This window comes from Cynoglossus semilaevis, chromosome 15, assembly GCF_000523025.1.
Source record: "Cynoglossus semilaevis isolate Cse_v1.0 chromosome 15, Cse_v1.0, whole genome shotgun sequence".
Classification (NCBI taxonomy): Eukaryota; Metazoa; Chordata; class Actinopteri; order Pleuronectiformes; family Cynoglossidae; genus Cynoglossus; species Cynoglossus semilaevis.
The window spans coordinates 13152781-13168297 of NC_024321.1; the positions used below are offsets into that span (position 1 = coordinate 13152781).

General features: G+C 41.0%; 1 protein-coding gene across 1 annotated transcript in view; it reads right to left on the reverse strand.

The window, feature by feature from the left end:
* The window catches only part of LOC103391089 (complexin-2), a 25596-nt gene extending 14768 nt beyond the window's left edge, over window positions 1-10828 (reverse strand). The window contains exon 1 of the mRNA XM_008327223.3: window positions 10618-10828. The gene's annotated coding sequence lies outside the window, so the exon portion shown is untranslated. The remainder of the gene's footprint in view (window positions 1-10617) is intronic.
* Window positions 10829-15517: the final 4689 nt, after the last annotated feature.

Sequence of the window (15517 nt, forward strand, 5' to 3'; positions counted from 1 at the left end):
GAGAACCGTGACAGGCAGAACTCTGCTCTGTTCCCCAGGCACCAGCTGTAATCTTCCTGTACCAATATTTGTTGGCGCCGAATCAGGACAGGAAGCGATGTGATGGGACGTCAGATTGGGACGCGCAAGAGAGATGAGGCCGAGCAAGGAGCAGCATCCAATTGTAACTGCAACTGCGCGCTTCACCAAGCAAGACGCTGCATTTTTATTTACACACAGACACACAATAGCACTCACTGCCCCACACACACATGGATGATGCAGGGTAGGAGTAGGAGCGAGCACAAACGCTGCTCACTTCATCTTGTGAGGGTGCAGAAGATGTGTGAGATTGAACCGGTACATGAATCGTCAAAGCATTAAAATAAATGTCCACTATCAGGTCTTTCAAAGACTTTTGATTTATGCATCGTAAATGTATACATTTTTGTCAAGAAGACAAAGACATCAGAGGAGAGAGAGTTTTTGTTTGGTTTTAACATGTTTTTTTTTATGTGATGAAAAAAGAAATGTGTGACAGGATTATAGCAATAAGGTTTGATGCTAAGGTTCATAAGACAGCTGTGATGTATGGACAGGACAATATCTGAGAGACAGGAAGCTGAGGACGAGGTGATAGAGTTGAGCTAGGCTAGAACGCTGAGCTAATATTTTAATGGATAGAATTAGATAAGAATGGACCAGAAGGACAGATTTTGAGTCTTTATCAGAATGTTTGAAAACATCACACCTGGGTCAAAGGTCGAGGTCATTGTTCAGTTTTGTAGATTATTACTGTTGTATAATGTCTCCTTTAAGCCCGAGGACAACAAAGGATGAGTGGAATGAAGGGGGGGGGGGGGGGGGGGGGGGGGGTATTTTCTATGTGTTTACAAACATGAGTGTTTTGTGTGTGTGTGTGAGTGTGAGTGTGTGTGTGTGTGTGTGTGTGTGGCCTCTGGTCTTTGTTTGGACTGGCAGCAGAACAGTTTCCATAGTCATTATAGAAACAGACTCCAGGACACACACTAGTGGAAGAAAAGGAAGGTTTTCTGCTGCCCCCCGCCCCCCATCACACACTCACACAAGCACACACACACCATCTCTCTCTCTCTCTCTCTCTCTCTCTCTATCGCTCTCTCTTTCTTGTTATTTTATGGGAATAACCCTTTTAATCAGGTTATCTTGTTTCCCTTACTCTTATTTTTATTTTTTACCAAAAAGGATAAAAGACGTAAACATTAACAATAATAATAATACAATAAGCTGAAGCGTATATATTTTAGATTTACGACAGGACACACTTTGTATTGCAAACTGAGACATCAGCCCGAGAGCGACTTCAGCCAAATACTTCCAGCTTGAACTTGTTACAGGTAATCGTAGCCTAACACCCGGAGCCGGTTCAGCTAACAGCCGCTGGTTACATATGAACTTATCAGTGATTGTTGGCTGAGTAGAAGCCGCTCTCCAAGCAGACTGAACTTTCTTCATCCTGCCCGTTGATAAGAGCGGAGCGGCTTTACATAACCCTGCCTTTCACCAAACACAGCCTGATATTCCATAGACTCTGACAGTGGCACCCAGGGGCAACCTCCCCTACCCCTCCTCCTCTTCTTCATCCATTCCCATCCTCTAGCTACTGCAGCCCTTCGTCCTCTACCATTTCTTCTTTTACGTCTTTTTTTAATTTCATAATCCAGACGCAGGCAGCAGTGCATGATGTGGGATAATGTTATCAGGGCTGCACAGGACGGCGCGCTGATCCTATCCACTTAATTGGAAGTTGTTTTCACCGAGTTTCATGGCTGGGCAAGTGGATGGGAGCAGCTCAAGGAAAAAAGGCAAACGGATTGGACAGAGTGTGTCAGTGTAACGTGTGTGTGACAGGCGATGGAAATGTGTTGTAGAGCGAAAGAAGTGGAGAGAAATTAGAGGGAGGCTGTTCAAACGCGACATGTCCTTTACTGCAGGCACAGAACTGAATGGAATATATGTAGTTATTATTCGTTGTTATTGTTGTTGTAGTTTAAAGGCCAAAGGTCTGTGTCTTCAATGGGTTTTATTTGGTAAGAAAATAAAAATTAAAACAAGTGACACGTATCAAGTACTGCCTTGATGTGCTGCCTCGCGTGGGAGGTTTTTGTCACTAATGTTAATCAAACAGCAAAGTAAAAACACACTGGGGAATAAAGGAGGGAAACAAAAATGTCTCTGTTTGCCATCATAGAAAAACAAGAAGCATTGGACACTAAGTTAAGTAAGTCTAAGACATATATTATTATTTATATTTTAGTATGTGATTTGTTCATATAGACTGATCTTTGTCTTTTGTAGAATAAAACTTCAACGTGTGTCATCTAAGTGTTCGAGAGCAGAGAGCAGCATGACATAGAGCTGCACCTGGAGACCATAAATCACAGGTAAAACAGTTCCTGTCCCCGTTAACCAGTTCTCCAGGGTGGATGTTAATAACAGAGCACACACACACACACACACACACACACATTGGCCTCAGTGGGCCTTTCACCCTCTGCCTGATGAGCTGACCCTGAGGACACTTGGCAAGACCTGTTTGGGAAAATCGATACTGTGAGAGGGACCAATGATCCACAATAGATTTCTAACCCTGACCTCAGGTTAGTCTGACTTCACTGCTGCTGTGTTCAAATGCAAACATAGGATTTTGGCATAAAAAAAAAAAACATATGTAGAAAAACTTCAGTATGTTGCAGTACTATAAGACTATTTTTATTGTTATTATTATTTAAATTGGATCCCTATGGATAGTTGCAAGTATGTTAAAGCACTTTTTTTCAGCAACTTTAATAAATTCAACAAAAATGTATAAAAATGTATATAAATTTCATATTTTGGCAGTTTATCTTTTTAAATTTTGTCTAAGACACATTGTTACCAGCCATGAAAATTAAAAAAAAAGGTTTTTGATTTAGTGAATGTGTGTGTTTGTATGTCATGACTGAAACACTGCATAATGACATGTTCATGACGCAAAAGTCAGCGACGACAGAGAAAAAAAAAATCCAGAGACGTTGGTGCATGAATTAATGATGAGCTGCTAACGCCAGGCCTCGCTCTCAGGTCTGCCGGGCAGAGCTGGCGTTGTTATTTATTCATGTGACTTAGTTGGTGATAAATTATTCCCTTAGCACAGACTGCAAGGCCATGGAGGCATACATGACTGCATCTCATTTTTCTTCTCTAAAAGTGACTGAGCCTCCTCGCCTGTTGAAGGCAGCTAATTTTAACTCATTTTAATGTGATGTTCTATTATAGGACTGTCTCCCTGCTGGTGACAGAGTGATTGATTGTCATGTAAAATTTAGTTGTAATTTCAATGGTCACGACAGCCATCTTGGTTCTCCCTACTTTTCCATCTACTATTTTACTTTTTTTAACTAAACATTTGTTTTTAGCCTAGCTGACATGAGTACATGTTTTATTATTTATTATAAATATTGCAATGTTACTTAGTGTTGTCTCTCCAAAACCTTTAAATCCATCCATCCATTTTCATCCGCTTATCTGCTACCGGGTTACGGGATGTAAAAATTAGTTTTCATGTTATTGGTCAGTCAGAACAATCTTCTTGGTTTGCCTTTGGATGATAGCTGCTAGAAAAAGTGCTACACCATATGAAAATGATATGCTATTTTTGTCATATAATACATAAATATATATAAAATATATGATATATAATATAATACATATAAAACATTTTTCAAAAAAATATATATACATACTGTATTTTATGAAAAAAAAAACTATAAAAGTCACTTTATCTGAAAGTATCCATAACTTTCCATCAGGAAGAAAATGAACTTGGTCAAATGAATTTGAACGTTTTGGGAAACTGTTCAAATGCTGTTTCTACAGAGTACTCGGAAAGAAGGTGAGTAAACTGAGAAACTGCTCTGTTGCTGCAGCTCAGACTCCCTGGCAGCGATGTGTTGAATATTATGTAATTAATGGTGCAATTATGTGCAACAGTACAGAGTGTTCACTCCACCATCTGTTCAGACGACAAACACTGAAATCAATACTGCGCCCCGTCTCACAGCTCCGCCGCTGCACGGGCATTAATTTCTATTCATCAGGTGTTTACTGTCCGTCACCTGATCCTTCTTCAAAGCCACTGCTTAACTTTGTGCTAATTGCTGTATTCGAGGAAGATTAAGGGAACATGAGCAGTCATTTTAACAGATTAAGCAGGAAATGGAGGCTGGAGTGAACAGTGTGTGATTAACAGCTGCTCGTTTGTCTTCCTAACAACTGACCTCCGTTTCCTTTGCTTTGCTCTGACTACGTGACCAAAAAGGGCACAGAATGAAGAAAATATTTAGACAAAAAAATGGCAAACGAGCTAAATGCTACACTCACGGTCGTAAACGTCCCTTTCTTTTATCTCTGTCTGTTCTAATGTATGATACCTTCCTTGTCAATTTGGTAGTTGTGTTATCTGTTCAGATTTTTATTTGTATTTGTTTGATCGTGCTTGTTGTATTTTTGTCTTTCATTCGTGGTCTGCACCAGCATGTTTGATAGTGGGGCTCAAACTGTGATATTTGAAAAGGGAACTCATTCAGCCGGTGGACAAAAGATGGAAGAGACAAAGACACTCAGGCTGCGTTCATCTCCTGACATTTCACTGTAAACAGATATTTGAATATTTGCCTTCGTCTAGAATGTCATCGTCTCTACACACGTCCGTCCGTCGCTCCATTCAGTCAACCATATACCATTACCATATACCTGCCGTCCATCCACCCATCAGACGGCCGTTCAGGCAGTCATGTTGTAGGTCACTCTATCATTTTCACCCTCCACCTTTCTTCATCACTCATCAACATGGCTGTCACTTTGCAAATGTCAAGTTTTACATAAAAATAAAAGTACTCTATGTACTCGTCGTGCTGCTTGTCAATATTACCCGTCGGTCACTGCACATACTTCCCTTATCACCACATGGGTAACATATTAATTATCAGTACTGGTAAAGGTTCAAATACAGTACATGTCTGACACAGACTGAAAGCCTGTAAAAGCATATTGATGGTTTACCGCTCGTGACAGATTTCACTGTTGTGACCTCACCAGAATCAGCAGAGTAAAGACGCCAATAAGGCTCCAGCTCCTTCCTGTACTCTACATGTAGCTGCGGACACCATGGTCACACTCCTCCCTACCTCCCCCGTCCTCCCCTCTGGCGACAGAGGATGGAAGGCGGAAGGAAGCAGGCTATAAATCACCAGTGAGGTGTTCGTCTAATTGTCTCTCACTGAGTGGATGAAGGAAGAACGAGAGTATGAGGGGATGGGGGTCAATGGAAGACGGGAGGAGAGACAGAGGAATGGAGATAATAAAGAGAAACGAGAAGAGAACGACTGGGGAGGGCAGGAGAGGGCGTTAACAAAAAAGAAAAGAAAAGTAATTATGGCTTATGAATTGAAGGTTGAATATTTATAATTGATTTCTGTGATTGAATATCTCAGCACTGGCTGGATAATCTAGCTGTCAATCAAACACTATGAACAATTGTATTAACCCTCCCAACTGCATATCTATTTTCTCTCTCTAAGAAAATTAAGAAAAGCTATGAGAGAGAAGTCAGGAAGAGAAATGGAAGTAAAAGTATTTGATATTGTAAATCAACTCAGTTACTTCAATAACCAACTGCCGGTTCACTGACTGCTACGTACAGAGACGTCCAGTTCTGTTTTAAGGATGGAGAGGTGGATGAACGGAGGGATGGATGGAAGAATGGATCGCTAAAGAAGAGTACAGATAGACCAGTGAAACATGAACTCAGTGCCAATCCCGTCCGAGCGGCTGAACTGCTGGCGGTGAGAGAAGCAAAGGGTCAAAGTTGAGGTTAAAATCAAAACTTCAAAAATTATTAAAGAACAGGATTTTTATTTTATTTTTTTTTGTATTTTCTTTCTTGTCAATAACAACAACCCCTCCCCCCTTCCACTCTATCTAGGTTAAGAGAGCAGTGGTAAGTGGCCAGCGGCATGCTGGGAGTGTGGGCGGTGACGCTGTGAATGTGTTGGTGGGCAGGAAATTGGCTGCATTTGCCAGCTGCTCAACGACAACGCTAAATATTAGATCGAAAGCTGTCCTGAAGAAAAAGAAATTAAATAAAGCAGCAGGGAGAAGCATTTATTTTATTCATTTATTAAATTAACTACTTTGTGTGTTAGAATCTTTTTAAAGGGCAGTTTAACTTCCATCAGTCAGGGCTTTAGGTCCTGACTGGTAATGATCATCTCTGTCAATCTATTTATTTACAAAACAACAATGTTTATAGAGATATTATTATTCAACTTGCTGTAGAATCATCTTCCTGTTTGATACGCAGTTGTTCTGGATGCAGTTACTGTCTGTGTTTACTACTAAATCACCTAATTCACCTAAGAAGGAACAATTTATGTGAATTTAAGAATGTATTTTCACATAAACATCTACTTTTGCAAACTTGGACTTTTGTTTTTCAGCAGCATGACTCATATGTAATTATTAAAGTTGCTGACTAAGCAAATTGCCTCAGAAATCACGCCAGGTTTCTCAGCATGCTTCACAACTGGCTCGTTTCCTCTTGGTATAATGATAACATTGTACACTGGGCGTCTCTCAGACTCTAGACTGTGATGGCATTTTATTTTTAAACTCTCTTCTGCTTCCTGTAGACACGGGGCAGAGAGCGACCCCGCCGCTCCGAATTTAATGCTAATGGTCCGTTGTTCCTGCTGTGACAGCATCTTTGTCGTGGAGGAAGCTCTATATGGAGTGCAACTTGATTACAAACCCCACCTGTCGCCCACTCACTCCACCCTGACGATCAAAGACAGGAGCATCGCTAAGAATCTTCTATGCTATTTCAATGGTATTTTTTACAACCACAACCATTCAACTTAGTATCATATCATTTAGAGCCCCCACCTTTGGGGCGCCCATGATCAAAGACGAAAACACAACGCATGAATCAATGCAACTTGAATTGGGCGTCTAATCTTACTAATTTAACCAACAGAGTCGCCCCCTGGTGGCTGTTTCCCATTCTAGTCTATATTTATATATACTAATACTTGATCTCTGGCCATAACTCTTCCACGGTCTTGACCAAATGCAGCTTCTCTTGTACATCATGAGCTGCTGTTGTTGTCATCAACTGACAGAATGAACAACAACAAAAAACAGATCTGACACACGGACGTTAAACCGGGATCAGAGGCTAAAAGTGAAGATGATAATGAGTCTCATTCTCTCATTGATTTTCCTCTGATTATGTTCCAGGTTTTCATTTGGAATTAAGTGAGTGGGCACTACTCCAAGGCAGATTCCATGCACGGTGGCCACAAGTTGTTTAACTTGGTGCTGGAACCTGCTGTGAAGTTAATTAGCTGGGGATTCTGGTTGGTGGGATTCATTACACAGATGATTGAGCAATAAATCTTAGAGCTTAGAGACACAGCTTTGTGAAAGAAAACTCTGAGCAATAAACTCTGACCGTTTAAAAATATAAGAAAGTTGATAAGTTTATAAAGTTGTTACCAACGGTGCAATTCCTTTTGGTGAAAAAAATGTTTGTATTGGTTTGTAAAAAAATGAGTAATATGTAGTAATATTTAATGTAGATAAAAGTCTCAAAACAACGCCTTCATCGATCAAGACCACAATCAGCTTTTCAGGACACGCTCACGACAACACACCGCCCCTCTGTTCCCCGCTCCCTTTTTCCCATGTCAGCTGTAATGTTGTTGGCTGGTGAACGCTAACACAGATGTCCACGGCAACAGGTGCCACAGGGTCGTTGTCAGGGCAACAGTGGCTCCTAGCATCAGCTGTTCTATTGAAGTTTTGACAGACAGACAGACAGACAGAGAGAGAAAGAGCAAGTGTCTGCAGAAATACTGAAAACTCACATGGAACAGATACTCGGAGAGGTTCACTAACAACAGTTGCCATGGGGATGGTATCTAAACGAACACATCGACAACAGCGTCCATTAGGATACATCCATGTGGCTGCAGTATGTACAGTCACAGCCACTGGAGTCTCACGCCAAATGGAGAGAGCACAAGTTCAGTTCGTATACAGCCTGTGGTCCAAATGGGCGTCTGGTTATTCTGGCCTTCTCCTAACAAATTACATTACATATCTGGGCAGCCATGAAAAAAAAAACAATAAGTGTGAAAATATTTGAGGATGACTCATCTGCTGAGAACAACAGTAAAATCTATCACAGGTGTGAGACATGTAATGAGCAACAGAGACATCAGTGACTCAGCCTTTTGTTATTTGGATGAGTCATGGATTTATAGGCTGATTAATGAGCCCCTTCATTAGCAGTGAACTGGCGCAGGTGCAGGACACGCAGAGACAAATGAGGAAAACCCTCCTCTTGGAAATTATTTCGAGCTAGAAAAAAAAAAACATACAGACATAAACTATTTTTCGAGAAGTAATTATTTACTTTTTAGATTTTCAAGATGGTGAATTAGTCAAGGCTGACTGTGTATGAATGTCCTTAGATGCAAGGCTTCACATCACAGGTCTTGTTTTTTTTTGCTTGGCTGTTCACGTTATTCAATGACTACACTCCTTGTTTACAACGTAAATATAGATGCTTCACATGGCAGTGTGTGTGTGTGTGTAGCAACTTGGAAGTTGTCGTGCAATCAATGTTAGTCAATTTAATTGCTTTGCCATCAGGCGGCGAGCCTCCACTCTCCTAACCTTCTAACATTCGTACACCTATAGTGAGTGCAGGGAGCGCAGGCCTGGAGATGCTGGCGATCTGTCGCCGCTTGTGCATTTGTTCATTCCACGGACTGGCTGAAACTAGTGAAAAATATGACTTCTAGGAATTAAATAAAAACTTTAGTCACTTGGAAAGTCAAGAGTCAGGTACACAGGAATTTAAAATTTGTAAAAGAAGTAAAAAAGAAAATCCTGCGCGTTGTGATAGAAAAAATAAATACAATTTCTCGTTCCAGTTGGTCAAGTAGTTCACTTACTGTAACTCCGTTTGTTTAAAAAGCAGTTTATTTCTGTGCCAGCTCCCTGAGACACTGGAGCTGTACAGCGATGTGAGTCATGTACTGTATAAAACCCAATCACACAAAGTCAAGGTGGAAAACTGCAGCAACACTTTCAGGGAGCAGTTAAATGAAACCATTAAAACCTCTGTCTTTCTTTTCACTCCGCTGCTAGAACAGTTACAGTCCTCAGTGCAGTGAGCTTCTAAGAAGGAATGGTTTATGTCACATGAAAAACAGACATTTATTTTTATCTGTGTAAAAAGTGTTAACATTCTACAAATACATTCTCGTAGCTGAGATGACTAAAAAGACGACCAACCGATCAAGTTTTACTTTATATTTTCTTTCAAACATTTTGCAAAAATTTCCCTTTTTTTCCACTTAAGAACTGATGTCATGAGCTGCTGATCATTTATGTAGTTTAAAATGTAAAATTAAAACTACAAACAATTTTGAATTTGCTTGGTGGAGATTGTATTTTTACTGCTGTCCTTCCATTGCAGTGTGTGCAGGTCAGATGGAGTTAGACACAGTACATAGTGTACATAAAGTGACATCATACCACTGCAACATTTAGCGCCTGACTATTTTTTTTTAAATCGAAGGAGAACTGTCCGTTTATTTATTTATTTGATTTATTCTGTTTATTATTTTGGTATTTGGTAAATTGTGAAACCATCAAAACCACCAGTCAAACCAAGTATCCAATGCAGATGGTTATTCAAGGAACTCTTAATATATTTTTATTATTATTTAAAATACATTGCATTGATACAAATTCACCTTCTGCTGGGTGTCAGTGGTTTTGGACCTGGTGTCTACCACAGGTTCAGTGGATCCTTATCACACAGTGTGATTTGCAACGATCCTTTAGGGTGGCTGAACTCGTCTGCAGGAGGCATCGTGTGCTCGCGCACATACACTCCTAAACTGTGCATTACATAAAGCTAATCAATGCACTGGCAGCTATAAATAATTCAGACTTTTCCACCACCATCCATCACCAGCAGTGATGCTGCTGCTGCTGCTGCAGCTCAGAGCTGCTGAGGGGACTGCGGTGAGCCGAAGCCGGCCTCTTCATCGTCCCTTCATCACCAGTATCTTCCTCCTCCGGCTGCTGCCTCTCCCTGTGTCACCTGCAAGTCGGACAGCAGCGCAGGAGAGGAGATGAACCTTCACCTGGCGGAGAGGATGATAACAATCGGCAGCAGGAGGAGGAAGAAGGGGAGGAGGAAGAAGAGGTGGTGGTGGATGCTGCACGTTTCACACTGTACCGCTGGAAGGCTCCAAATAATAAACAGGATCAGTGACCCTGTTATGGTGAGTGAAATACACACACAGACGCAAACACACTCTGAGCAACAGAAGCAGTTCACGCCTATGACCGGTGCAAACACACACACACTCCATCTCCATCCTCCAAACACACACACACATCAGCTGATCAGCGCCACAATCCAACATCAGAGATCACAAATAAAAACGCGATGATTTCCGACTCTCCCAGACACACTGCGTGTGTGTGTGTGCGTGTGTGTGTGTGTGTGTGTTGGTCGGGTTTGTTGTTACTGACCTGATGCTGCTTGTGAAGCGACAGAGGCGGTGAGTGAAGCGCAGAAGAGAGTCTGCAGCCAATGCTCCGTGTGAAGCCTCTCCTATATCCACACCTCTCTCCCTTTCTCTCTCTCATCCTCTCTCTCCCCCCTCTTTTGTCTCTCCACCCTCTTCCTCCTCCTCTTCCTCCTCTTTCAGCTTCCTCCTCCTGCACCATTACCTCACAGCCTCCGCTTTCCTCCTGTAAGACAAGTAAGAAACAGCTTATAGAGTAGCTGCAGCAGAGCGAAAACAAAAAAGAAATCCTTCAATTACTGTTTTATTTTTTAATTTTAGGTTGCTATTTAAATATGTATTTTAAAAAAATAATAATTAATAATTAATTAATTTAAAACAATTTAATCACGTAGATAATGTTTTATGTTTATGATGTAGGTCTCACCTGCAGAGATGCAGTGACAGTCCGAGGAGGGGGCGGGGGTAGGAGGGCATTGCATTGCCCCCCCTTGCATTTAAAAAACCCCACATAAACTAATAAAAAAAAACCCACAATGACAAACTACTGCAAATATCCTTTTCTATTCTTTTCCCCCTCAGTATACACACATGATAGAGAACTTTTTTTTTTTTAAATGTATGATGGTGGATGGGAAAACAACAAACTAATTTGAACCATTTCATCTTGAAACGTCAGCAGTTAGCAAGTTAGCGTTATTCCATTCGATCCATTTCACAGGGCTGTAGGGCCGGGGCGTCAGACACTAGTGGAGATGAGCTAGAGGCAAAAGTTGCTTTGGTTTGTTTTAAGTAAAAATGTCCTTGTAAACAAAACCGCTCTCAGTTCATCAGCCACAGAAACAATGCAGCAGCTGCTGTTGTTGTTATTGTCCGTAATGGCAGCGGTGATGATGATGCCTTCAGCAGACACCGCGACTGTTTGTGGCTGCAGACCGCTAATGTGACGTCTGGCCTAACGCTAATGCACTCATTGTTAAAGTGTCATTACCATCGTCATTTATCAAAGAGCAAATACACTCTGAGACACTCGGCAAACACAGGACAGGTGCTGCCTGCTGCTCTCCGCCGGCTCAGGATGACAACAAGCCTGGGCTTTTCAACGGCCGACAAGATGAAAAAAGTGATGAAAAGATGAATGTCGGCAGGGAAAACTGAAATCAGACCAAGGTCAGTCTGTTTTCAGAGGGTAACGTCACTTTAGACTTTAGATTACCCTTTTTATATTTAAGGACTACTCAGCTGTGAGGTGTGGGTTTAGTTCAATGGGCAGAGAGGTTTATTCACATGTCCTTAAGCATGAGTTGGCAAACTGCTCCCTATGTCCACCCTCGAGGGGGAAAGGGAGGGGGCACAATCTGTTCTTTCTTAATGCCAGTTCGGCGGCTAAACAAATGTGTCAAAAAAAGAAAAAAGAAAAATGCATCCGGTGTGAAACTCTGAGCCAAATCACATGTGCAGGTAATCCACTGGAGTTATTCTCATTTAATTAGAATACTTGTTGAATATTAATTCAAATTCAATGACAATAAAACAACCTGTTAGAATAGGAATAAGAAACCGACATCACATCACATCCATCTGGAGCAGAGACGTGTGGAAGACAGTCTCCTGATAAGAAAATCATATTACTGCTGCAGAAAAATGACTTGTGTGTCCCATAAAGACAGGGGTATTCCTGTGCTGCACCATGCTGAGTGTTTTATAACCACATTAGCAGCGGCAGCAGCAGTGCTGCTGAGCAGCTGTTGCTCAGAAACACAGTTTTGGACAACACTGAGTAATTCATACAGTATTCATACAGACATTCTACCGTGTGGGTTTTCTGGTGTTTTCGTACTCCATCTGTTCACACACTGTGTGTTTTCACATCGAATCTCCAATGATGTTGGAAATCTATTTTACTCAGAACATGTTCTGATTTTAAAAAAAGTGTTGAACCATATCCTTCAGGGACAAAGAAAAACCATCGATGGGAAGTCTGAAGCGTGAAACATGAACGGAGTGGATGCTGAACTGAGTTACTGTTGATAAACCAGTCAGCTGGTGATCTTCAACTCTAACTTTTTCTCTTCTTCCTGTGGCCCTTGCCCCCAACAGTCGTACTAAAGATGAATCATCCCCCTTAGAACAGTCACCGTGCAATAGGTGACGTGTATTATTAACGAGCATCTTCTTACGAGGACGAGTAGACAACGAAGGTCAGAGAGGATCGACTTTCACACAAATCCATAAGCCAAGTAACATGATCCTCCAGACTTTTAATTCTGCGCTGCCTTCTAGGTCTGTGATTAATATCATCACATTACGATCATTACTTTCAGAACAGTAAGTACACTGTTTTGCACTCTGTGATGGATTTCACTGATTTCACTGCAGATTTTAAATGTCTTACGATGAATGAGTTTTATAAAGACGCCCCGCCCGTCAGGCTGCTGTGTGGAAACACGTGAAGCAAAATAAAGTGTATACTGCTTTCTTAATCCAAGAACAAGCTCAGTCGAGCAATTCTAACACAAGTGACTTAGGGACCTGCTGTGTGTGTGTGTGTGTGTGTGTGTGTGTGAGACGATAACAGAGGATGTAGAGAAACAAGTGTTTATCCCATGCAAGTGCAGAAAATCCAATAAAATCCACTATTGCAGAACTGACTGGCTCCTGCAGATTAAAGTCAAAGTCTATTACTATTACTTTAGTTAGTTACATTGTTCAGTTACATTGTTTTACTAGAGTCGTTACTAAGCACTTTCCCAATTTGTTTAATCATTTACAATTTTTCATTCATAGTTTATACCGTTTATGGTTATACACTTTTTGGAAAAATTCTAACAGATGAAAAATGTCTCTAAAAGTAATTTTGATTTGCCACCATTGACACACATCCTGTTTTTTTGCCACTTCTTACAATGACAAAATCCCAATCAATTAAAAATAAGACAACAATTATATAAGTGAAACAATGTGTGACATTACAATGGTAGACGGTAAAACCAAGGTTGGTGTAGATAAAACCATCAAGACTGGGTTTTCATTTAAAGGATGACAAAAAAAAAAACGTCCAATGCAAAAACAGTCTAAGACCTCCTCCAGGCCCCGCCCCCATCTATTACCTCCTTCCTTTTATCTTTAAATAACTTTAATGAGCTCCGGTGTTCACTTATGATGATGAGCCAGATGATACATCGGCCTTTCCCTAAAATATACACCATTTGCATTAACATCCTGAAACCTTCTCCCAGTTTTTTGCTCATGGACAGGTTCTATATTTGTTTGAGTTAATTTTAGGTCTGCTTCCTCCTCCCTCCTCCTCCTCTTCCCTCCTCTGATGAGTCCATTAGTCACAGAGAAGACTCCAGTTTATCACTGGCGAACAAGGCGTCGCACCCGCTGCTGTGGATGATCCATCACTGTTGATAGTGGCTCTATTTAAAAAACACAAGATCCATTGCAGCCTCTTGCTTCAAATTGTTACAAAAACAGCCAAAGAAGAAGAAGAAGAAGAAGAGGAGGAAGCAGAGGTCTGCGACAGAAGGGCAGTGGTCTTGTCAAGAGACTTGTTTAAGTGTCACATATGAGAGAATAACAAGCTGTTGGAGTCATCAGGTGAAAGAGGTCATTGTTCAAGGATGAATGTGTAGATTAAGCTCAAATTAAGCTTGTTAGAAATTCAGGCTGGGTCACATCAGAAGGCGTGAACCAGTTCTTTTAGTAGCTGTTGACAGTTGATGACCTTTGACATCAAATTACACTCCTGCAGTTATATTAGCTTTTTATAGACATTTTTTAGTCACTCAGGCTTCACCAAACAGTGCACATCACAGTGGAAGTCCCAAAATACAGCAACAAACATTCAAAGGGGTTAGAGTATAGTTGAACATAAGTGTAAAAATATGGATATGATATATTTTAGGTGTTAAGAGAACTGGATTATTCACGTATTCAGGTTGGTCTTTCTGCATTGGTGCTAAATTCAGATTCGCAATCGAGAATAACTAATAGACTTAAACTTTCTCATTTGAACATATCCTTTTGTTGCCAAAGTGTAAATGGAGCATCAGGGTCGCATTGACAGAAACAGCTGAAGCAACGTCGAGAATTATTTTGCAATGTTTTTTTTTTTATATAAGTTTTTTTATATCATGGATATTCCCAATAAACTGACAATGGGAGGAACAGTGAAAAGGGCAGCTTCATCTGTTGTTCCTGATCTGATCTGAACACAGTCACAGAATTGGACTAGGGCCAGACGACTTGATTTAATTTTTCCTAAGGTCACCTCAGTAAAAACGTAAATGAAACAACAACAGACAATATGCTGATGTTCTTGTTCAAGTTTCTATTTGACAGTATGATTGAGGTGATCCTGAAACTTCAGTAAACCGAGGTTCAGCATAAAGTGGATGATGTGACTTTGTGACAAAGTTCTTTGTTTTTAATCAGAGCAGAGAAAGAAGAAATTGAAGTGTCCGCTCTCTGTGAGCTGGATGCTGCCTTTCACACTCCTCACTGTCTGTGTGTGCGCACGCGTGCGTAGATCATTGTGTTTCTCCTGTTTATCTGGAGTTAGTTTGGTTCAAAGTGCCCAAAGCCTTGTGGCTGTCAGCAGTTCACCGCCCCTGCAGAAAGGAAAGCCCTGACTCCTGCACTTTCCGCCTAAAGCATTAAATCTGCGTCTTTGTCCATTCAACATCTTTCAAATAACAAACCTCTGCATCTTCTGCTATTTTCTGTGATAAATGCTGAAGAGTCAGGTGAAAGTCTTTGGAGCTTTTGCCCAGGGATGGACAGCCACACACACACACACACATTGTTATTGTTTAAAATGGGACACTGGGAACACTGTCGAGCAAACAGTACTGCTGCTCCCACCCACCAAACACAGCTAGATTCGCTTGAAACTAAAG